Source organism: Chlamydotis macqueenii, chromosome 5 (assembly GCF_036417535.1).
Source record: "Chlamydotis macqueenii isolate bChlMac1 chromosome 5, bChlMac1.mat, whole genome shotgun sequence".
NCBI lineage: Eukaryota > Metazoa > Chordata > Aves > Otidiformes > Otididae > Chlamydotis > Chlamydotis macqueenii.
Genome location: NC_141560.1, coordinates 71,192,990 through 71,215,347, shown reverse-complemented (window position 1 = coordinate 71,215,347; position 22,358 = coordinate 71,192,990). Strand labels below are relative to the sequence as shown.

Below are 22,358 nucleotides of genomic sequence, written 5' to 3'. Positions count from 1 at the left end.
TACCCCGAGGCGTCTGACCCCACCGCAGACCACCACCCCCTCAGCTACATTTGTGATGTTGCACCAGAAAACTGGATCCCCGGCCTGATCCGGTCACAAAACAGCCCTCAGAAACGGTTCTTCTGATGCAGGTGTTAATTAGGCGACGGCTGCCGTGGTTCTGTCTAATCCCAAAGCACTGTACGAGTTTGGGTCAGTCTGCTGGGCCTCGCAGAGTGAGGCAGCTCCTCCTCCAGCTTTATAAAACAGCGTGGTTTTTTAATACATATATATACATGTTACGAAATGTGGTGAAGCCCTTGCTCCCTGACCATCACCTAGACGAAAACCAGGAATCAGCAGGGTGACACCACTTGCTGGTAGTCAGCAACGGGGCAAACACACACGTATGATAATAAAGACACTTTTTTGAGCTGGTTCCCGAGCACCGCACTTGCAGACTGATCGCAGTCCTGGACGGCTGTCCAGGGGGGTCAGCTGGGGGTCAGCCGGCACCAGCCTGGATTTGCACCCTCCAACGGGCAGGACAGCTCTCTTTCACTTTTCCAGTTTTTACAGAAAACTGTCCATGAACTTTTTGTGATCAGCTGATCAGATACTGGGGCACTTCTGCTGCTGACAGCCCCTCGGTCTGTGATGACCGTAGGAGAAGGAGGCAGTCTGTCAGCTTCAGACAACTCCTTAGTCTCGAGCGTTTCCAGGCTTTGAACGGGAATCATCACTTATGCTGGTGACCCTGATTTCATGACTCTCCGTGCCGAGCTGGTACAAAGACCCAAAGTGAATCAGGGCCTGGCCTCAGAGAGTTCCTCTAATCAAGAGCTCCTTTCCAAAACTGTTCCCACTCTTTGGAGAAGCGGGGCATGGCACAGCAAAGCCATTGATGACATTTGCCAGACATGAGATTGCTGGAGCTTTTAATTAGGAGGCCCAACCCTTCTGAAACAGGACGAGCAAGTTGGATGAAAACGGCATTAAAAATTTAGAGGAACACATATTTTGAGGAGCTCGGTTTGGGTGGTGTTTACTCCGCTTGGAAGGAGTCTTTGTTCTCAAGCCATCACAGGGGTGTCTGCCGCCAACCTGATTTAAAAGGCTGATCCCAAGAGGCAAGTCAGCTTCCTGGGATTTCAGACTCGGAGATGCCCTGACAGAAAGGGCTTTATGGGTCCACGGCTTTTTTGTGTTCCTCAGCAGGCAGAAAAAACGTATGGACCAAAACCCAGTGGAAGCAGTACGGTCCCCCAGCGACCACCGTCTCTGTCCCAGCAGCAGATGTAATGAGCTCAGCGGTGGTTTTCTTCCCTGCCCGGAGGAAAAGTTCCCTCCTCTGCCCAGCAGTTAGAGATTTCCTACGCGGCGCAGCACCTCACAGTAGCCCGCCGTGCTTATCTTCATCATCAACGTGGAGCCAAACAGCAAGAAGTCAGTGCCTTCAACATTAAATGGCTTCACCATCAGAATCCCCACAACTCCCGTTTGTAAAGTCAGCCCAGCCCAGTGGTCCCAGTGGCCGATGATGCATTTCAGGGGGTAGGGGTCTCCTGCACAAACCCTTTCAGCTCACCAGGCTCTGGCACAGCTGACATTCCCACTGTGTCTCCCTCCTGTTGAACCCACATCCCCTCCCCTGCCGGGCAGTGTGGCTGGCACCCTCTAAACGCTGCTTCTCCAGGGCTGGCCACGTCTTCACGGTGCATCCCGAACCCTGGGATCTCACCAGCATCACAGCAAGGAGGATGAGGGGGTGCTGGGCGGATGCGGCACACAGAATACCTGTTCGCGTTCTCCTGTCAAAACCGAGCTGCCTGAACCGTAACTGTCATGCGGGGAGCTGGCTGTCCCCCTGCCCATCCAGCTCACTTGGCAGCATTCCTCCCGCGATAACTCACCCGGGGCGGTTCCCCCGCACAGGGGAATTTCTGCTTAATGATCAGCTCGTGAGCTGATCCCAACATTTAAAAACATGCCTGAAAACTAAGTCTTGAGAGGGACGCAACTAGGTCCTCTTTGAAATAAGTATGCCCACACAAGAGACCATTTCCCAGAGTGCAGGGTCCCCAGACACAGGGTCTGCAGGGCTGAGGACAGGGCTCTCACTTCCGACAACACCAATAACAAAGCCTGGACAGTCGCAGGGGAGGGCTGACGCGGTACTGCGGTGGCACACGAACGCTCCCTGCCACGGCCATAAGGGTCAGGTACGGTTTGTGTCGGCCAGAACGCACGGGCACACGCATGTGAGTAGCGACGGGGTCCTGCACACGGCGGGTGCCCAAGCAGAGCTGACAAGGAGCATCTCAGGCTGCACCACGCGGACACCAAAGCCTTTGCCTGATGCCCAAGGCCAGCGAGCCTTTTACTCCCCTCCTGTGCCACAGCAATGGCTTCACCGCGGCTCCTCCCCAGGATGGGTTTAGCCATCAGTCCCCTCTCCCTGCCGTAAGCCCAGCGCAGCTCTGCCAAAGCTACGTTTTACCTCTGCCCAGCACCGTGGGCTGAAACGTGCAGCATGGCTGTGCCCCGCTACCTCCCGCGGGTTCATGGGAGAGCTGGGGCAAAACGAGGGGCTTTATGGCCGAGTAACCCCAAGGAGCACAGTGCCACGGCGCGGGGTACACCGAAAGGGGCTCTGCTCCTCACCCCCACCGCCGCGGGGACCTGGGGAGAGCGGGCGTTTTCCCCTCTCCCTCCATCTCGTAGCTCCTTTCTGCGCTGCAGACGTCAGGGCTGAGAGAGCACGCAGGAGCCAAACTGGAGGAAAACAACCGGTGAGCCAGCGCGGAGCTGAGCACCGGGCTGCACAAAAGGGGCCTTGTTCCCCCTGCAAGGCAGCCGGGCAGCGCGTCCCCTCCCTCTCAGCGATGGAAAACCCAGCTCCAAGCACTCCCTTGCCACCCCTCGCCGCCTTCAGCCTTCCCCTTGAGTACAAAACGCTCTCGGGCGAAAGCAACCTGAAGTTTAACACGTCCCTCCCAGGCAGCCCCTGGGTTCCCTCGCCCTGGGAGTGGGCGAAGGCCTTGGGTGCCCCCAGTGCTTCGCGGGGACGCAACCAGCTCGCCGGGGCCAGCGGCTCCTGGTTATACAGTAACCTGTTGCTCTGGGTCCCAGCTCCACCTCTCACAGCCTCCACATCCCTCCCCTTCTCTCTCCTCTGCCAAGAAACCTCTGTCACCTGCTCTCAGACAACCGGGGCGAGCAGCGCCGGGACGAAAGGGCAGAGGGAAGCCAGCAGCACGCGGACCCCCGGGCTGGGGTGCCGGGTGGGCTCTACCTCGCGCTCTCCTCCATCGCTTGGGCTGGGGCGCTGGGCTCGCAGGCAAAGCGCGGCGCAGGGAGGCAGAGGGAGCTTGGCTGCCGGAGAATGGCAGCAGGATTTCCCTAGGAGGGCACGGCTAACTGGGAGAGGACGCACGGGAGCCAAGGGAACGGCAGGAGACAAGAGCGGCTTCTCAGCACCGGTGAGTCCCTCCTCGCAAACCCTAAAGCTTCACATTCCTCCACCCGCAACATTTGTCTGCTTCTAAAGTCTGGCTGATGCAGCGTGTGCCTGGAGAGGGGGCTGCGGCTGGGGTGACAGTCAGTGAATAGTTGTGTGGGTTTTTTGAAAGGGTGAAAAAAAAGTAATTTTTCCAGCGTTGTTTTCAGAGTTTGTTTCCCGTTCCTGCACGCCCCTGTGGGGCCAGATCCAGTAGGCGGCACTTTCTTGGCAGCAAAATGTCCGTCTGGCACAGAACGGGGCTTTTTTGTTGTTTCTGATGAAGTCTGGAGACGTCGTTTTGAGCAGCTGTTTGTTTGCGAGCCTCGGGGTTTCCTCCTTTCGGGACGCGCACGCAGAGAATGTTTGCTGCTCCTCACCGGGCACCTTGGCAAGCTGCTGCTGGTGGGCGAGCTCTCCCTGCCCCTGCTCTTGGCCAGATTCATCGCCCTGTTCCAGGGAAGGCTCGCTCGGAGCTGCCCCGTTTCCCTGGCGTGACAGCGCTGGCTCCCCGGGAGCTTTCATCTGCGTTAACGGGTTGGAGCGCAGCTCTCCCGTCCCCTTTCACTTATTTGCCTGGAAAATGCCAGTGCAAACTCCACCGAGGCCAAGGCTCAGGGACAAACGATCTGACTGATGTTATTTTTAAATACTGGAAATAATTGCAAGGCAACACAGTAGTAAAATACGGTAATTAGGGCAACAGGGAGTAACGCTTGCATTGCTGGGCTGTTCTGAAACGCTGCGCGGAGCGAGTGCTGTAACGGGGATCCGATCCGCCGGCGGGTGCTCGCCCGAGAGCTCCAGCGCTGGGCTGCTTTGGGGGATCTGCCCTGAAAAGGACTTTTTCTGAGTTAAAGACTTGACAGCAACAGGCTCAGCCCCCAGCTGACACGCAACAGCCTGAAGCAGAGACACATGGAGGGTTTCACCCGCGACTGCCGCACGCAGGAGAAAATTCCTGGCTCCGTTTAGTTGAGCGATCCAGTTTTCAGTTGGTCAGGGAGGAAAATTAGCCCTTCACACACAGAAAGGGCAGGCGGCAGCGGTGAATCAGAGAGCCCTTTAAAACAGGACTGCGGAGCGGGACCTGGGATCCGCTGTGGGAACGTGTCCGAGTGGCAAAGGTCACTGCTTCGCCCTGTTTAAACCAAGGCTTAAAGTGGGGTTTGGGACCACACTAACAGGGCCTGGGCCACACCTGCTGCTGGTTTCTGCTGCTAAAACGTTCGGAAGCCAAGGCTGGCTGAGGATCTGGTGCTGCTTCGGCTGGATCCCAGCCCTCCAGCGCGCGCAGGACCCGCTCGGCTGTACTCCGCAGGGCAGGGTGGGTTTGTTGTGTGATGATAGAGCTTAGAGGGACTGGGGGTGTTTTCGGGCACCCCAGAAAAGGTTGAACGCTGGCATCACTGAACAGGATGGTGGTGGAGTCCCAGGGAAGGGAACAGCTGTGAAAAACGGTGAAGAACGGCTGCTGTGTGCGCACACACATGCACACGCACCCGTTTGCTCAGCGTGACAAAGCAGTTTGCCAAGACAAGGCTTTGGTCCTTGGCTTTCTGCCCCTCTGCCAGTCACCACCCAAAATGAGGGCGGGCATGGACACCAAGACAGGTGAGCAGCCCAGCTGCTGCACAGCATGAGGAGGAGACAGATTCCCTCCTTTGGTGCCCACCGTTGCTGATTGCGAACAACTCGCCGTCAGTCGGAGGGACAAAACCCAGCCCTGAGCCTGGAGAAACAGGTCCTACAGATCGTTGCTTCTGAGGCTCCGTCTGCCTGACTCCCGACAGATCCAGGTGCGCGGTCTGTACGGAGCAGCTTGCCGAGTCGATGGCAGGTCGCTTGCATGCACGCAGGTGCATCGCGGAGGACACGCTGTCCGCGGTAACATTAACAGCAGCCACCATTTTGTCAGGCTGTCCCGCTGCGGCCGCCTGCCCAGCTGAAGCCAAGGGCATGAAGAGCTGGGGAGGGGTCGCGCAGGAGGAACCCGGGCCAGCGAGCTCCGCTCCGGCGGAGTAACCGGGCTGGATGTCCGGGGGAGGAGACCCCACGCAGGGGGCCAAATCTGCCAGGCGTTTGTTAGCATCTAACCCTCAACGAGATGGCTGTGAATGTGCTGGAAACAGAGTGCTTTTCGTAGGGTCACGGGATAATTCGGGCTGGAAGTGAAAGAGGTTCAGAAGAGACCCCAATATGCTAAGGGACTCAGGAGGTTTCAGTCTCTGTGGCAGACAAAGGAAGGAGCGAAACAGGGAGAATATACGCGCTGGCTTGCGTGGGCTTGAGAAACATCCATACAAAATAAGTCCGGGTGCAAAGCCGGCGTACGTGGGGAAGCCTCGCAGGATTATTCCCAGAGGGCTGGATCCTGGGGTGCTGCTCTGGAGCCGTGTCGCCATCAAACTCTCTGCTTGCTCTCTCTCTTCCGTGCCGTGGTCTCCCTCAAGCGCTAGGTCAGGGCAGGTTTGGGGTTCTGATGAAGACTCAGTGGTTTTCTCCTTGCGCGGGGCTGAAGTCTGGCCTCACGTCTACTTTATGTAACAGCAGTCTTAACTCCAGGGCAGATGTTAGCGCGCAGCCTTTAGCCTATGAGTCTGATGTGACTGGCAATAAAATAATCACCCTCTACACATACTCAAGCCTTACGCGCCTTCCCTAGCGTCCTCCAAGCAGAAGTGCCAAGGAAAGTCCACAGACTTCCTGGAGTGACAGAGATGGCTTTCTGCACTGCGATAAAGCTTTGTCAGCAGCAGGGTGGCCACCTGGAACAGCAGCACGGCCTCCTGAACCACTCTGCTTTGGCCAAGGTTCAGCAGGTGCCCAGGAAAATACCCACCCGCCTGCCCAGGAGGTATTCAAGCCTCCCACGTGAAGGGAGGGGAAGGGTGGTACCTTCAGAAACCCTCCCTGCTCATCCAACTCTGTTACAGAAGAGTCCTTGCCCCATCAGAAATGGTGCCAGGCACCATACAATGCCTGAGTGAGGAGATCCAGGGAGGCCCAGGACTACTGTTTTGGCTCCCAGATCTCCACCTGCCCACAAGACCACACAGCTTTTCATCCGTCAGGGTCACGGCAGAGAGGAGCATTAAGGATTTTTGCGTAGCAGGGAGGCTATGAACAGCAGGTTTGAAACTGCAGGCTCCGGGAAAAAGTATGCTCTCACCCATCCCTAAAATATTTAGTTCCCTTGCATCAAATCACTGTCAAGAGGGAGTCAGAGGGGATCCTGGAGAGAGCTGATCCCACGCACTGGTGTCGCTGCGCCGCTCTCGGAGGAACAAGGCCACCTCCGCGCACCAGAGAGCTCGGCCTTTCCCAGGCAGCAAGAGGGGATGGCGCCGCCCGCAAGCTTGAAATGCACGACGCCGGGGGTGGTTAACCAAAAGAGCCCTGGTATTTTTATTTCCTGGTAGTCCAGATAAATCAGGAAGAATCGCAATTAAGCAGGGAGGGAAGGGTGTGCGGCTGGGTGCTGGACCGGTTTGGAGATCTTCCCCATTCACCTGCGCGGCAATTCCCCAGGAGAGCCTGGCTCTTTTTCCCATTCCCCAAGTGCTCCCAGGGGCGTTACTGCAACGTGCTGGCTGCCACTGAGGTTCCGCTGAGGGAGAAAACCAACAGCTTCCCAGCCCACGGGAAGAGGAAGCCAAAGGTGGGGAGCCACAGGCTCTGCCTGCTCAGCTGCCCCAGAACAGCCGCCGAAGCGGCCAGACAAGCTCCCTTGGCCCCGATTTGGTTTGAAGGACCAAGTGAAGCCTGGAGGTGACAGCTCCTGCAAGCAGATTCCAGCTGGGATGGAGGAGCTGAGCACCCCCAGGGCAATGGGCACCAGGACCCAGGACAGGAAGGGGCAGCTGATTTTGCAACAGCCCTGTCTGTCGTGATGGGCAGGTGCGGCACAAATGAGCCCTCATGGCTCACAGGCCTCTGACCCAGCCTTGCCCTAGGCTGGTGGAGCAGTAACGCTCCACGTTTGGTGGGCTGGGGGCTTTCAGCACCAGCTTGGAACGGGCCAGTGAATGCCTACTCTTTTTTTTTGTTTCCAGCTGGGGTACTGGCCCCCAAAAACTTTTTATAATTTGAAATTGTTTGAATTTTGTCCTTCCTGCTTCCTTCCCCCCGCCACCCTCCCGCCATCTTATCAGTCTCAACACGTCCAGATTTATGTCCTAGGAAGGTAAAGTGCAGACCATCTGAATGGCAATAAACCAAAGTTCAGCCACCCAGCAGTAATGCTCGCCACCGCTGAGTAATTCAGAAAGTGAAACACTGCCGCTGGCAGAACAGCGATTAAGATCAAGCAGACAGGCCCAGTCCAATCAACATCACCTCCCCCAGACTGTTTACACGTAACTTTTCTCTCGCTGAAGATGACCAGAAGTGGGAACTACCTAGGAGCTGAGATAGTTCTCACCTCTTCACACGTTAGAGGTGCTGGCTGCCAGGAGAACTGGAGCTGCCACCCAAAGCCGTGTGCTCCCCCGGATTTCTGCACCAGCAAATGCAAAGCAAACCCCAAATCCTGCCCCACCTCATTGCTGGGGACAAGGCAAGCGGCATGTCCCAGGCTGCTGCTCGCTCCTCACGACCACCGACAGGACTCCTCTGGGGGCTGCTCGCCCCGCCACTGCTGGCAGGAGATGGTTGGCGATGGTGGGTGCTGCCCTCGGCTCAGGTGCTGCTCACAGGCGGTCACCGAGGGTTGGGGCTTGGGCTGGAGCGGCAACTTGTGGACACAACGTCCTCCAAGTCAGGTTTGAGGCTTTCACTGGCAACTGTATGGAGGAAAAAGGAGGGACTCTGCCCTTGCTCTGTCTGTGCTGGAGATAAACACAGAGGTGCCTGAGCCCAGGACGCTCCTTTCATCAGTAAATTCACTTTTTAAAAACACGAGGGAGAGGAGGAGAGAGAAAGGTAATTGCACCCACGACACCCCTTAATAAATCACAGGCTGGAGCCTGCTCCCGTTCCTGACACTGCTGCCTCTTAATTACAGCTGTGTTCACCAGAGGAGACGGAGCAGGAGAGCCGGGCTCTGGGCAGAAGGGAGCACTAATTAAACCTCTCCGCTCCCTGGGAAGATGTTCCTGCCTTCCTCTGGGGGAGAAGCGAATGGACTTGTGTCTGGCCATTCCGTGTTAACCCGTAACACCGGCTTTCACGCAGCAAGGCAGCCCCTCTTGTTTTCAGTACCCGATGCTCTGGGCATTGCTCCTAGGCTCAGATACGGGACTTCCAAAACTCCTTGAAAAAAAGAAGAGGAATAACAGATATCCAGGCAGCCTGTGCAGGCGTGGATGTTGCTTGCCTGGTGTGAGGTTAGGTAGTGGGGGACGGCTCCTCAGTCGATGTTCATTGACCACTACAGAGTTTTGCAAATCCCCTGACTGGAATTAGAGGGACTTCAACAGGCTTGATCCGTGCTCAGATCCACATGAGAAGAGAGTCAGGTCTCTCAGGCTGGCAGGGGAAGGAGTCCTGCAGGCCAGCATCTCTAGATGATCTCCAGATCCTGGCCACACGGGCAGGTGTGTTGCTGATTCACCTCTATTTTTCCAACACCTGAGAAATGGCAGGAGGAGAGTGGTACATCCAGGCGATGCAAACAGCAATTTGCCCCACTGAAGCCAAAGGGCTGATGCCCAAGTGTAAGCCAGCGTTCTCCAGCCAGCCCTGCAGAATTTCCATAGCAGAGAGCCCAGGCTGGGTAAGGGAGCGCCCAGCCCAGTACCCAGGTGCGTGCTCACTCCAGCCAGGCGCTCAAATGAAGCCAGAGCAGCCTGGATGTGAATAATATGGGGAAAATGTTGGGTTGGATTTTTCCCCCCTGCTTTTTTGCAATAGAGGGGGCAGAGTGGAAGAGTAAACGTGCCATGAAAGGCTCTCAGGGTTAACTGCAGATCTACTACTGCTTGGAAAAAAAAGGCTGATAAAGTTTCACCAGTTGGAAAAAAAAAAAAAAAAAGCCAGAAAAGCTGCAGTTTGGTCAGATGAGCTGCAGCACTTGCAGTACACAGAGCAGGAGCAGGTTCAACAGGATAAATGGAGAGTAAATGTACCCGAGCCGTGCTGGGCTTTGCCAGTATGAGCAGGTAACACCCTAGGCGTGGTCAGGCCATCAGGCTTCCTCCTGACATGGAAGCACCCTTTTCCCACCGCTCCTCTGCGCTGCCGCATCTGCTCCGAGCTTAAAAATAAAGAAGGAAGGGCCCCTGTACGTGTGACTGAAGTTATGAAACTTCCAGTGCTCTTCAGCTTGGCAGACAGACAGCGGAGGTGCCGCTCTCCTCGAGAGCTGCGCCGCTGCCCGTGGCACGGAGGCAGTGATAAGGGAACAGTTGTTTGCTGGTAACAGAGCTGGGGCCGTCCCACGGAACTGGCAGCTGGCAAGCACGGCATGAATAACAGGAGACGAGCACACCACGCAGAGCCGAGCTGCGAGCATCTTGCCACAGGCCACGCAGGACATCAGAAGTTTACACAGGCTGGCAGTTGGACATACTCAGGGATGAAAAAGGGTACCAGGAGCTCTCAAATCTCCCTGCTGGAGGCCAGGAAATTTTGCAGAGGCTCCCCGTGCACCTGTCCTGCTCTTGTCCTCTCCTCTGGGCACCCACCTGTGCTACAGCCGCCTGTGTGCTCCCAACGCCACGCGAGCAGGAGCTGAGCACGGGCGACAGGAGAGGCGACGGGCTGTCACAGGTCCAGGCAGCTGGCTCTGGCTCCTCTGAGCCAAAAAGGAGGATGGAAAGGGGGAGAGAGGCTCCAGCTCCAGCCCCAGCGGCTGCTCAGTGGAAGGGAGCGTCATGGATGTTTAATCACAGCCTACAAAGTGAGGTCTCAGGGTGGCTGGAAGAAACGAGCTGAGCAGCCGAAGCCCGCCTGCCAGGGTCCCATGCAGACTAGACCAGACAGGTCCCCAGAACATCTGCTCCACAGCTGGCACGAGCCCAGAGACACTCCTGCTCTCTGTCCCTGCCTGCCAGGACCTTGTGAGCACACGGTCAAAGGTTAGCAGAACGCTGTAACGCAGCGGAGACTGTGGGAGACATCTGGGCTGTCACCACCCTCGGCAGTCCCTGGTGTTTTTCCTGCAGCGCAGCGTGTGACGCCGACTCCAACACGATCGGTCCTTGCCAAGACAAGCGTGTGTAGCTGCCAAGATGCTGCTCGCAGCGGCCACGCTCTGCTCCAGCGCCGCATGGGCGACTGGCACTCAGGTCCTCTTGTCCCAGAATTCTGTCCCCCACCAACTCAGGCTGACAGAGGACTTGGTTAGCTCATGACATCCAGCTTAGCAGCAGGCCCACGCTAATCTCTTGCCCACAGTTAGTCCACAGGGCAGGACTGAGGAGCGGCTGGCCGGGGAGCACCGGGAACAGCACTTTGCTGTAGCCCAAGTGAGCTCCACCAGCCCAGCTGCTGAAAGAGCATCTTCATGAAGGGCTGGCAACATCCTCTTGCAGACAGCTGTGGGCAGCAGGGCTGCATCCCCGCCAAAGCCGGGCCAGGGGAATTACTGAAAGGGCTAAAAATGACGCGTACCTCTATTTATCCACAGTTGAAGGAGAGCTGTGCAGGAGGGCTGGCTACCAGGGTTGCAGCTCTGCTGTCAGGAAAGTTGGTATTTGCTGAGGTAGAGGATAAATGACTTTGGTTTCTCCGTTCAGAGATTCCCTGTCTCTCTCAAAACCAGGTGTATTCTTGTGCTCTCAGGGCCACCTGCCCCTTCCTGCAAAATGACCTTCCCAGAATATGCCAGGTTCTTCCATGTGCACGTTTAGACACAAGCCTGCTTCTGCAAACCTTTTCTCATTTAAGGATCGGTGTACCCTAAAGACTGCCACTCCAGTGAGGAGAGCTCACTGGTTCGAAACCACATGTTGTGGCAGACACCACCCCCGCCTCCTCCTTCGGCTGCAGGAGAATCCACGTGGCCTGTGTTGGCACAACTGCGTGCCGTCCTCCAACAGCCCCGACCCCTGCAAACACAGCTTGCCCACCTGGCATGAAAGGGCTTCCTTGTTCCTTCCCCCTCTCCTCTCTGAGGATCGCAGGGTCATTCCGGCCAGAAGGGACCTCAGGAGGTCTCTCCAACCCAAAGCAGCCCAGCTCTGAAATCAGAACAGGCTGCATAGGGCTGCACTCAGTCTCTTCTTGAAAATCTCCAAGAACGGAGATGGCACGACCTCTCTGGGCAACCTGCCCCACAGTGCTGAAGTTCCTGCAGCAGAAAGCATCTCCTTTGTGTCCCCCTGCAGAGCTTTAGCTTTTTGGGACCAGAAACCCCTGTGCCAAGCTCCTCTGGGCATGCAGGGGTGGCTTTCCTCTTTGAGACACTGCAGGAAACTCTTCTCTCCCCTTCCCAGCCCTGCGGTCACTCCTGGTTTCTCTCCCAGCCCAGCCGACAGATCGCCCTCCCAGGCTCTCATCTTGTGCTTTTTCTTCCTTGGCCTTGTAGGAGATTAATTTTTTTTTGCGGCAAGATTGTTTAAACATTTCTGCACCGTAAGATTAGAAACTGCCATTTAAATTCTTTTGATAAACCGAGCCTCACACATCCTTCTATTCTAAACGAAACAAAGGGCAAAGGGAACACATTTTTTTTGGTTTTGGAACAATCTCTCGTGGGACCGTTCTGGTTACTGTGTAACTGGCTGTTCACGCGGCAAAAACCCCTCTGGCTGGCCTCATCTGCAGTGCTTGGGAGCTTTACTGGAAAGCCCAAACATCACAAACCAACCCAGATGACAGAGGATCACCTGCACACACGCACGAGGAGGCTCCGTAGCTGGCAGCGATGCCGGCTTGCACCACTCCCAGCTGCTCGCGCTCTGTGCCGCTCCTTCTCTGTGCCAGCTTGTGGGGCTGGAAAATAACCCAGCGAGTTAAAAAAAACGTCCACGTTGGGGGAACAGGGCTGAAGCCCCATCGGTTTCCACTGCGGGGTGGAGTGTCCCCACACACAGGCGTTGGGGATGAGGTGGTGGCCAGGGACAGCAGGAGAGCGGGAAGTGCTGAAGCTGCTCCTGGAACCGAGACTGTGACACAGTAGAACCAGGACCATTCGCGTGTCTTTAGCGCAGGTTTCAGAACAAAAATCAAGCAGGAGTTTAAAAGCAGGGAGAGGAACTACCGGAACGGGATTGCTGTATCTCACAGCATCCCCAGGGGTTAATGCAAGGACTCTCCAGCAGACTCTGCTGACAGAGGCTTCAAATGCTACAGCTCCGTCAAGAGTCACACACGGGACAGCAAGGGGAGCTGCTTAAAAAGAGGCTGAAGCGAGCAGGCAATACATGAGCCCATTTGGGTCAGCTGCACGTGCGTCCATCCCCCTGGGAACGCCAGGCACTGACTGCAGCTCATCCCTGACGGACAGTCCCCTGCCCCTTCCAGCCTGGCACCCGTGTTGCTCATGTCCTCCACACCGCGGTAGCTCCCCCCTCACCGTCGGTCGTGTATTCCTCTTTGTGAGGTTGGGAATTTGTCTGGTGCGCTTTCACCGACGGGAGCAGAGCCCTGCAGAGCTTAAAGGATGTGCTGAAAGAGGCGCAGGAGACCCCTGCCAGACTGATGGGCTGAAATCTCCTCTCTGAGGTGCAGTCTGTTTGTTAAGAAAGGAGCGAGTTCCCTGCATGGGCTTTCTGAGGATAACACCTGGTTCTCTTCCCCTCGCTGCGTTCTGTCACTGTGCATCTTGTCCGGGTCCAAAGACAGAGCAGGGCAATCCTCAGCTGGGCATGAAAGTTTGGTTAAATATTTTGCACCAGCACTCAACCTTACAGTTCCTAAGGGGATTCTCTGTGAGAACCCAAAAATCTCAGCATTTTGCAGGTAAAACAAATAACTGACTGACAGCAAAAGCACGTTTTGATGAACTCCCATTACTGCCTTTCAGAGGTGACTGGGAAGTGATAAATCACAATTTTCCATGAAGAACTTTATTTACCATGACATCTATATGAAAATACCAACAACAGAAAGAAAAAGGCTGGATCAGACTGCTGCTAAAAAACGCCCAAGTGCTGCTGCACGGCCATTTGTTACTCATTCCCAGCCTCAGCAGCACAGCCCGCTCCCCGGAGCCAGGTGGACCTTACACCCTTGGTGATCCAAGCTACATCCTCAGCCCCGAGCAAGACCCCGCGCATCCTCCGTCCTCAGGAGATGCGACTGTCACCTCGCGTCAAAGGAAAGAAGCCTGCTCAGAGCCCCCGGTGCATTTCCAGGGGCTGAACACCCCCGTAAGCACCAAAAGCTGACCTGAACCCTGCCACATCTCTGGGCGCGTGGTTGCCACCAGCTCAGTGAGCTGGTTAAACTGGAGTCAGCTTGTTTTCCTGCAGTGACACTCAGAGCCCAGCTCCCATGTTCCAAGTTTGAGCTCAAATGAATTGTTAGCAAGTGGCCAAAAATACACAGGCAGGATATGGGTAGGAAGCACAAAATGGGGTGGGAAGAGATGGCAAGGAGCGTTGGCGCGATTAGTCTGAAAAAGGCTGGAAAAGCCTTAAACGTCAAATGTGCTTTTCAAGAGATGAACCTCCTCCCTGAAATCTCGTGCCCCACCCTCCCAGTGAAAACCCCAGGGCAAGTTTTACAGCAGGAAATGAGAATTAGCGATGCATTCGCTTCCCAGCCCCAAGTGGGGTAGGCAGCCGTTTGGACAGGGAGCAGGGAGCAGAGGGAAGGAGCCGCTCACTGGTACGGACAGAGGGGGACAGGCTGCAGCCCCCTCCCCTTCTTTGGGTAACAATACCACGCTGTGACTTCCCATGCAGGGAGAGGAGCATTTCTTGGTTCAGATTTACCAATCTCGCTGCAATCCCAGAGATGACCACGCTGGAGAGAAACTGAAGCTAAACGCAGTTCCCAAAGTGGCACTCCGCCCAATAACAAGCTTTTCTCTGACCAAGAAAAGGCTCTCGGCACTCCGACTGTCCTGCTGCGTGCCTGAGTTTCTGCCAGGCAAGTGAATCAGCCTTTCAGGGAGGGACCAAAAATGCCCTTCCTTTAGGAGGAGGTGGTGGAAACGGCCCATCGGTCTCAACGCCTCTGTCTTGCTCACAAACCGGTCGGCGCGGAGGAGTTAACTTAAAAACAGAACTCCTCCTGCCCCTCCTGAGGGCTGGTGAGGGAGCAGCCACTCCTCAGCCTGACCAGAAGCATTTCAGCCCGTTTAGGCCGGCATTAGCCAGGCAAGTGATGTTCAGGTTTAATATCACCATCCTCCCGGGGCTCAGGCCTTTGCTGGGAAGTGATGTGGACAATGAACTGGCCTGCCAGATGTATTTCTTTTTACAGGTCTCCTGTAAAAGCAGGAACACGCTAGGGCTGCTGAGGCTAGCTTGTGAGGACTGCACAGTATCCATGCGAGGTGCGGTCACAGTGTACGCACACATTAAAACAATCGTTTAATGAACAATTAAGGTACTTGAGTGATTAGCTCAAAGCCATCCTGACAGCAAAGGCCGATCTCTCACCCACCTGTATGGCCACGCTGGCAAGGAACGACCGATGCCCGTCAACTAACAAGGACCACCCCGTGTTACCGTGTCTGCACGTGTTACCAGTGCAGACACGGCACTCGTGCTTGGACCAGATGGCTTCAAAGCTCCTGGAAGAAGCAGTTCTGCTACGGGTACTTTGCATAAGCACACCACCACCTTGCAAGCGTGGATGTGACAGCCCTGAGCAGCTCAGCTTTTTCCCCTGAAGTCCCACCACACAGAGCACTTTGCTGTGCCCTCAATCAGAGACTTGCACCGCTGCGCGAAGCAGCAGGACGCAGCAGGAACCCTTCCCCCTTTCTCCATCCCTGGCCACTAGCCCATCCTGCCCCGCCGGTGCCAGCCTTTTGCCGAGTCTCCCAGCTGTTTCAGCCTGGAAAAGCCGTAAGAGAAATGAGAGATTCTCGCTATACAGCAAGGTGCACACGAGGAACAGCTCTGGGAGTCTATACAGCCAGGAGACAGGAGCGTGCTGCCAGTTGCGCACGGGGTTTGGTGTTTTCCTAACGTGGAGGCGATTCAATGCCCTCCTTCAGGCTGGAGCAGCACAGGGCAGCGCCTTGGGCCGTTATCCATCCTGCTCTGGAATATGACACACACACGCAGAGTCACTCCCTATTTTTACTGGCCTGGCATCCCCGTCCTGATTTCTACACAGAGAAAATAAGAAGGATCCCTTTCATTCATGTGATTTGTCCGCCTACAAATCACAGCTATAAGCCCCTTGCTGCCGGTGATCCTGCGCTCACGGTCCAGCACCAGGCTAGGAAAAGGGGATCATTGCGGGGAGGAGGGATTGAATAAGGACGCAGGACAGAGAAATCTTCAGTACGACAACCACCAGTGCATTTCTTCAGCCAACTCCCTGGGTACCAGGCGTGCCAGCACTGGCACATGACGGCTGGAGCCCTCCAGCCTCGCCCTGACGTCCTGCCCAGTCCGTCCCACGGCCAGCACCAGCCTCCAAATTCCCCGCACTGCTGCCCTTCCCGGGAAGCCTGGGGAACACATCACGCTTTTTCTTCCTGGGGAACGCGAGTGACTCACATCGCACTTTCTCCCGTTCAGGAAGTTTTGAACCAGGGTCTTTTAGTTTAAACCATTTAATGAGCTTTTAAACAAGGTATGCTCATCTGTCGCCTCCCACCTTTCCAGACGCATCTGTGCACATCTGGCATGCTGTTTCTGGGTCTGGTTCTCCGGCTTGCTAAACTGCAGCCCAAGCGTCAGTGACGCGCAGCTCGGTACCCCCGGCAGAGACGGGCTCAGCAGACGCAGAGCAAGCCCCAGCCCGCCCCGTGGTTTTCCTCCACTCGGCTTCTGCGGGATTCCTCCGACAGAGAGGAGAAGTGTAAATTCAGGAGCCGTGACTCAGCACCGGGATTCTGCAAACACGTCTTTCAGAGGGGCGGTGGACTCAGCTGCCAGGTTTTTTCCCAGGATCGTGGAGACTGCGGCTATTTGTGCATTTTCCCTGGGTATTTATAGAGCAGGGCCCTGTCTGGACTTGCCTTTGGTTGGGTTTCTTGAGGGAAGGTTTTACCTTCTGGCAGGAATATAAAAGCTCCTGATTTGGTTCAGCTAGCCTGCAGAGCCTTCCTCGCCCACGCTGACCTCCGTGGGCACCCGGAGCTGCCCGGACTCCCGGCCTGGACCTGAATTAAGGTCTGCGTGCGCATCACCTACGGACTGGAAAGGGCCACGCACAAGCGTGGGTCAGTGTGTGTGTTGGGGGGCACAGGGGGTAACTTCCCACGCTCTCTCCAGGTCGTTTGTGAATCTCGCATCGGGAATTTGTAAATACTGGCGCTTTTGCTCCGTGGTATCTGTTTGTGTTTCCGAGCATTAACTCCCAAGCCTCCGCGTCAGCCCCACGGGGCATCAATAGCAAAGCCAGCGGACACATTGCCTCCAAATCCCCACTGCGATCTAGCCGGGCTGCGTGATCGCCCAGGGACCACTCCTGCCAAGCCCAGCTGCTGGACAAGCTGTGGGTGTTTCCCTCTCAACGCTGGGAAGTCTGCCTAAATATTTTCCCGGGAAACACTCTTTAAGCACAAATTACTGTTTCTGAGGACGTGAGTGAATAAGGGCCAGCCTTCTTTGGTGTGATCCTCAGCAATGGGTCTAAATCTTACCCTGGTGCTCTGCAGGACACAGCATGGAAGGGCAAAGCTCACAAGGAGGGACGGGCTCTTAAATAAAAAGCAGCAATCGGGGTCCATCAAAGCTGGTATAGGGTGGCGGTAGATCTGAGTTGCCTCAGAGCTGCTGCCGTTTCTCCTGTGGAGGCTGGAGAACGTTTGGTTCTTCTCTGCTCGGACCTACGCTGACCCGTTGGGCTGGGTTATATTTATCCAGGTGCTCGTCTTCTGGACAGTGTCCACAATGCGAAAAATCCCTTCTACAGAGCAGGGAGTGTTTCTTCCAGACACCTAGCAGGTTGGACTCGCCGCCCGTGACTAACTCCTGTACCATGGTGTGGGCCATGCACACCCCGAAGCTACGCACGCGGTCACGCTCACCTCTTCCATAGGGGCTAGAGTCTTCCCAAAGCGACCTGCGATCTCAAGTGGCTCCGTCACTAGAAGGGTAACGTGAAAGGGTGCCATGGGAGGGCACCGCTTTCCAAAACTTGGGGCACTGTGAAGACATCTCAATGCAGATGAGAACGGGGACTCCTAGGGTCACCAGATTCTGAGAAATATTGGCTGGATGTGCTCCCCATTTCAAAGCAGGAATCACCAGCAGCAGGTTAAAACAGAATTGTGAAGTCACTTTTGGTGAGCCGTGACAGGCATCCTTACTGGCAGGCTCAGAAAAGCGACGAAAAGCAGGAGAAGGGTGGTTTCATCCTTAGGAGGCTGGACCAGGACACACGAGACCCAGGTTAAGTTCTCAGGTCTGCCGCAGGCTCCCAGGGTCCATCTCACAAGCACTTTTAGAGATCTAAACCAGACCATGTGAGTTTAGATCTCTCGGTGCCACACGAGGAGGACTGAGCACACAGATCCCGGTGCTTCCCAGTACCCGAAAGCTGTTTGTTAGTGGATTGATGTGGGATTGCAGCCTTGCCTATCTGCCAGGCCCACCCCTGCAGTGGGCAGGACAGATCGCGGGAGCGGGCAGGACAGTCTCCGGCGCCGGGGGGCTGCCTGGAGCACGGACAGGGCAGGATACGTCTATCACAGCGCCTGTGCTGCTTTTGCTCCCGCGAGGACAAGCGGGCTGCGCTTTGCGGGACAGCCCATCAAACGGCTTTCCCCAGCGTGACGTTCCCTCATGAAAACAGCCAGCACCCCGAACAGACGGCGCTTTGTTGTCCCGGGGAGTTTAAAAGATAACATCATGTGGTCGCCAGCTAATGTTTCTAAATGACGCTTTACGTTACGTGCTGAGGCTTTGGCTAATCTAGTATTTCTGCCTGCCCCATCCAGTTGGCACGGGACACTCGCACAGACAGCAGCACCTTGTCATATATGCCCCCTCCCGCCCCAGGCGGGACCCCCGGGCAGCGTTTCCATCACACGGATGTCACCCGTGCCCAAGTCCCACAGTCCGCTTGGCGCAGAGACGTCCCTCGCCACGTCCTCGAGCATTTCACACGTGCTGCAGTGAAGCCATTGCCCACTGCCGCCTTCGGGCTGACCCGACGGGGTGTAAGGGACCACTGTGCAGGTTGGCGTCATTCCAGCTGGTCCAACATGCTCAAAGAACGCTTTGGGCTACAGCAATCAAACCTTGTTTGACCCCTGTTTGAGACACATTGGTTAAACCATCAGTATCGCGGCTCCAGGTAGGAGACCCATGACGAAAAGCACTCACAAACACTAGATGCTGCTGCTGTTTTTAGTGGTGATTAGAATAATAATAGCCCTAAAACCCACACATTTTCAAGTTGTCCAGTCTTCACCCAAAGCTCAGAAGTTTTCACAATCCCTTTCCATGTGCTGTAAGAACAAAAATGCATGACCCCAGCAGACAAGGGAGAAGCATTCCTAATAAAAATAATGGATGACAATAGCAGGGACTGGCCCACAGAGAAGAGAGCTATTATTGTTTCCACTCCCAGAGAGCTTCTCCACCCTTGCAACGTCGCAGCTCCCTCTTCAAAGAGACGCAAAGAAAGTCAAACAATGCATGGCCCGCTTCCACTTGCTGTAAAAGTACAGAAACGCGGCACAGACAACAATGCCAGGCTGCTGTCGTGACTCTGAGTGTCTTTGGGAGGATATCTGACCTCCAAGGATAGGACAGGAAAGTCAGGGAGTGAGATTTCCTTTGCTTTGAAGGACAAGACGACTTCACCCACTTCCGTGTCCGTTAGCACTGCCTTCTGCTGTCTCCCTAAGGCCCTCTGCTTCAGCACCAGAGATCCCCTGGCCTGGGACGGGTCACGGTGCCAGGCGTTAGCCAGGCAGTTACGCCTCCCCTCTAAGTCCCCCCAGCAGAAGCGCAGTGCTGCCGTCTGTCCCCGCGACCAGAACTTGAGCCTGGCTTAGCTGCTGCAGCCCCTCTCCCATTAAACACCACTCTCACACTGACTTTCTCGGTGACCCACGGAAAAACACTGCTAAATTTGCCTCTCGCTTCCCTTCCTACGCACGCTCACCCTGCTGGGAAGGAGAAGAAAGCAGCTGCACCCTACAGGGAGGTACGAGGGAGATGAGGAACCCCCTCATTGGGGAAGCGTGAGCCACAGCTGAAAGGACAGTGTGGAGAAGACAACGTGTGTGTCAGAGCTCTTGAGGCCGGTCAGCCGTAACCCCACCTCATCTCTTGCGTCTTAGCTTTGGTTCCTTCCACATTTAGAGGTGAAGCACTCTCAGCCCCGTCTTCATCGTATTCAAGTCCGGTTGTCTCTCGAGTTAGCAAAATCATTATAAAGTCTCCAGCCCCTTGGAAACATGCCCCCCCCCCCAGTTTGCCAGCTAGCATGCAATTAATATCAGGCAATTTACACTGAATTAAAAGCTCTGGCACGAGGCTCCGTCCTGGTTTACCTTGGCCAGCACCACACCACACCCTCATTTCGATTAACGCGAGTTTGAACACAGACACGGCCCTTAAAGCAGCGGTAAGAACTAGGCAAAGGTTAAATAATGAAAATAGCATGAATAAATAAAGAGAAGGTTGCCCAGCAGGATAAGGACCTGCTGACTTGGCAGGTGCTCGCACTGCTTCCAGTTTCATGCCCTCTTTCGGGTGCAGGCACCCTGGAAGCGAGGATGACCTTGCAGCGAGCGGCACTGGGCGAAGGGAGGGGGGCCACCGGGGTTTGCTGCGTTAGAAATGCCGAGGTGGACCAGGGATCACTCCATCGGATGCGTCAGAAGGAGCAGTTTATGATCAGTCCCTTGCTGAAATGTCAGCGGTGCGAATGCCTTACAGCTTCTGCTTGGCCAGGCAGAAGACCGTGGGAGCGTCGGGGTATGAATGGGACTGCGAGTGACACAAAACCTTCTGCTCTTCTGTGGGTGGTGGGTGTTCCCAATTCAGGCAGCGCGTTGGCAAGCCATTCTGACACTTGCGGGGTCCAGTGACGTTTCCACTGGCAGAGGGACACGGTAGCTTATCCTGCCTTGCTCTAGGGAGCCCAGCTTATCCCCTCAGTACTTTCTTATTCACTGCCAGGAGATCAAGAATCAGCTCGTTTTACGGCTGGTCCCGCTTCACCCACAAAGGTTTTGACCAGGTGGGTTCCTCTAAAAGCAGGAGCAGGTCCCCAGAGTCTGGCTTTTGGACAGAGCTCGTGAAGGAGAAACACAAACTGGAGTGACCTTGGCTGCATCCCTGGTTCCTCCTCGGCTTCACGGCTGGGGCCCGGGAGCAAGCTGTGAGCTCCGCCGGCCGAACTGGGTGCCACTCACTTGCTGGAGTAACTGGATTTCAGTCCATTAAGGACACAGCCCTGGGGCAGTAAGGGAAAGGGAGCCAGAAATATTACATTAACACGCAGAAACATTCCCAGCTGTGATCACGGGCCATGGGACTGCAGTGATCAGATGGTGTAAGTGAAGTAAACAGGGCAGAGCGGGGTTTATTAGCGCGCATGCCCCTTTCTCCGTACCTTATGCTAATGCACACAGATCTGGGAGATAGGACCAGCGTGAGGACTGTAAGAGGAAACCAGCAGACAGCTATTAACAGAGGAAAAATTCACAGGTACCCAAGCCTGGGCGCAGAGGCGGGTTTTATTACGCTCAGAGGGGCTGGCAGCACACCAAGTTTCTATTCTGATGTGTAGATGAACTTATATCTGCGTGCGCGCGCATGGATTTCAGTATCAACCACAAGAGAGATGAAAAAAGGTAGAATTTCACATACTGGCTACAAAACGCGCTTCAAAGCAACTTCCAACAGCGTCTCAGCGCTGAGGAGTACTGTGATACAAAGCGGGCTCAGCGTGAGGCTGAGCCGAAACGTGCCGGGTCCTCCACGCAGTCTGCGCGTACGCGTAGGGAATCGCTGCTGGCGATCCAACAAGCCCTGCAGCACTGTCAGCCTCCAGAGGGGAAATCCCAGGAGCCAGGGATGACTCCAGAGTATTCCCCAGAGATCCCACACACTTTAGGCCAAGCTCAGCGAAGAAAAGCTTTCGCGAGGCAGCTCTGCCTGCCAGGGACGGCTGTCACAGCGGCCCTGCGGCACACACCAAGCACGTTCAAAGGTCCCCTCACAGGAAATCCCACTGGAGACACTGGTTCATTTCTTCCTTCGGTATTTTAACACCATACCTTTGAATTCTGACCGCCTTTTAGTGAGGGGAGCAGAGTCCGAGCCAAGCAAAGCGAAAAAGAGGCGCTGAGTGCCCAGCCCACAGGCAGGTGCCCCCCGAGCTTTGCAAAAGTGAATGAAAAACCTGAGGCCTTGTCTTGGCTTCCCTTCAACTCACGTGCTAGAGCCGAGGTGAATGTCTCGGATGCCAACGCAAAGTGCAGCCCTGAGGTTTTATTATCCCTTGTTTGCCCTTCTTTCTTCCCCCCTTGCAGTTCTGCTCTCAGAGCAGTGCCTGTATCTCTCTCACATTATTTATAATTCTTATCTGAAAGAGGAGGAAAAACTCTGTGCCTTGAGCCTGCCTGCCTCTCACCGAGCACTCAGCCACGGCAGCAAGTTGTTCTCCATCCTTACGCTGCCCGTGGAGCAGCGTTCACCATTATCTCACTTTTCTCTATGGAAACAGGTTTCAGAAAGGCACCCCGGGCTGGGTCTTCAGCCTGGGTCAGAGCTGTGAGAGGGGTCTGAGCCACAGGGCAGAGAGCAGCATGAAAACCCCATCGTGCCCACCTGGTTGCTCCCCTCTGCCCACCCTGCTGCTCGGAGACCCCAAATCAGCGGTGGGAAGGGGAGCATGC

At 55.5% G+C, this 22,358-nt stretch overlaps 1 protein-coding gene across 1 annotated transcript in view; it reads left to right on the top strand.

The window, feature by feature from the left end:
• Positions 1-3,209: 3,209 nt before the first annotated feature.
• Positions 3,210-22,358, top strand: part of EPS8L2 (EPS8 signaling adaptor L2) — a 56,669-nt gene continuing 37,520 nt past the window's right edge. Inside the window, exon 1 of the mRNA XM_086750120.1 lies at positions 3,210-3,461. The gene's annotated coding sequence lies outside the window, so the exon portion shown is untranslated. The remainder of the gene's footprint in view (positions 3,462-22,358) is intronic.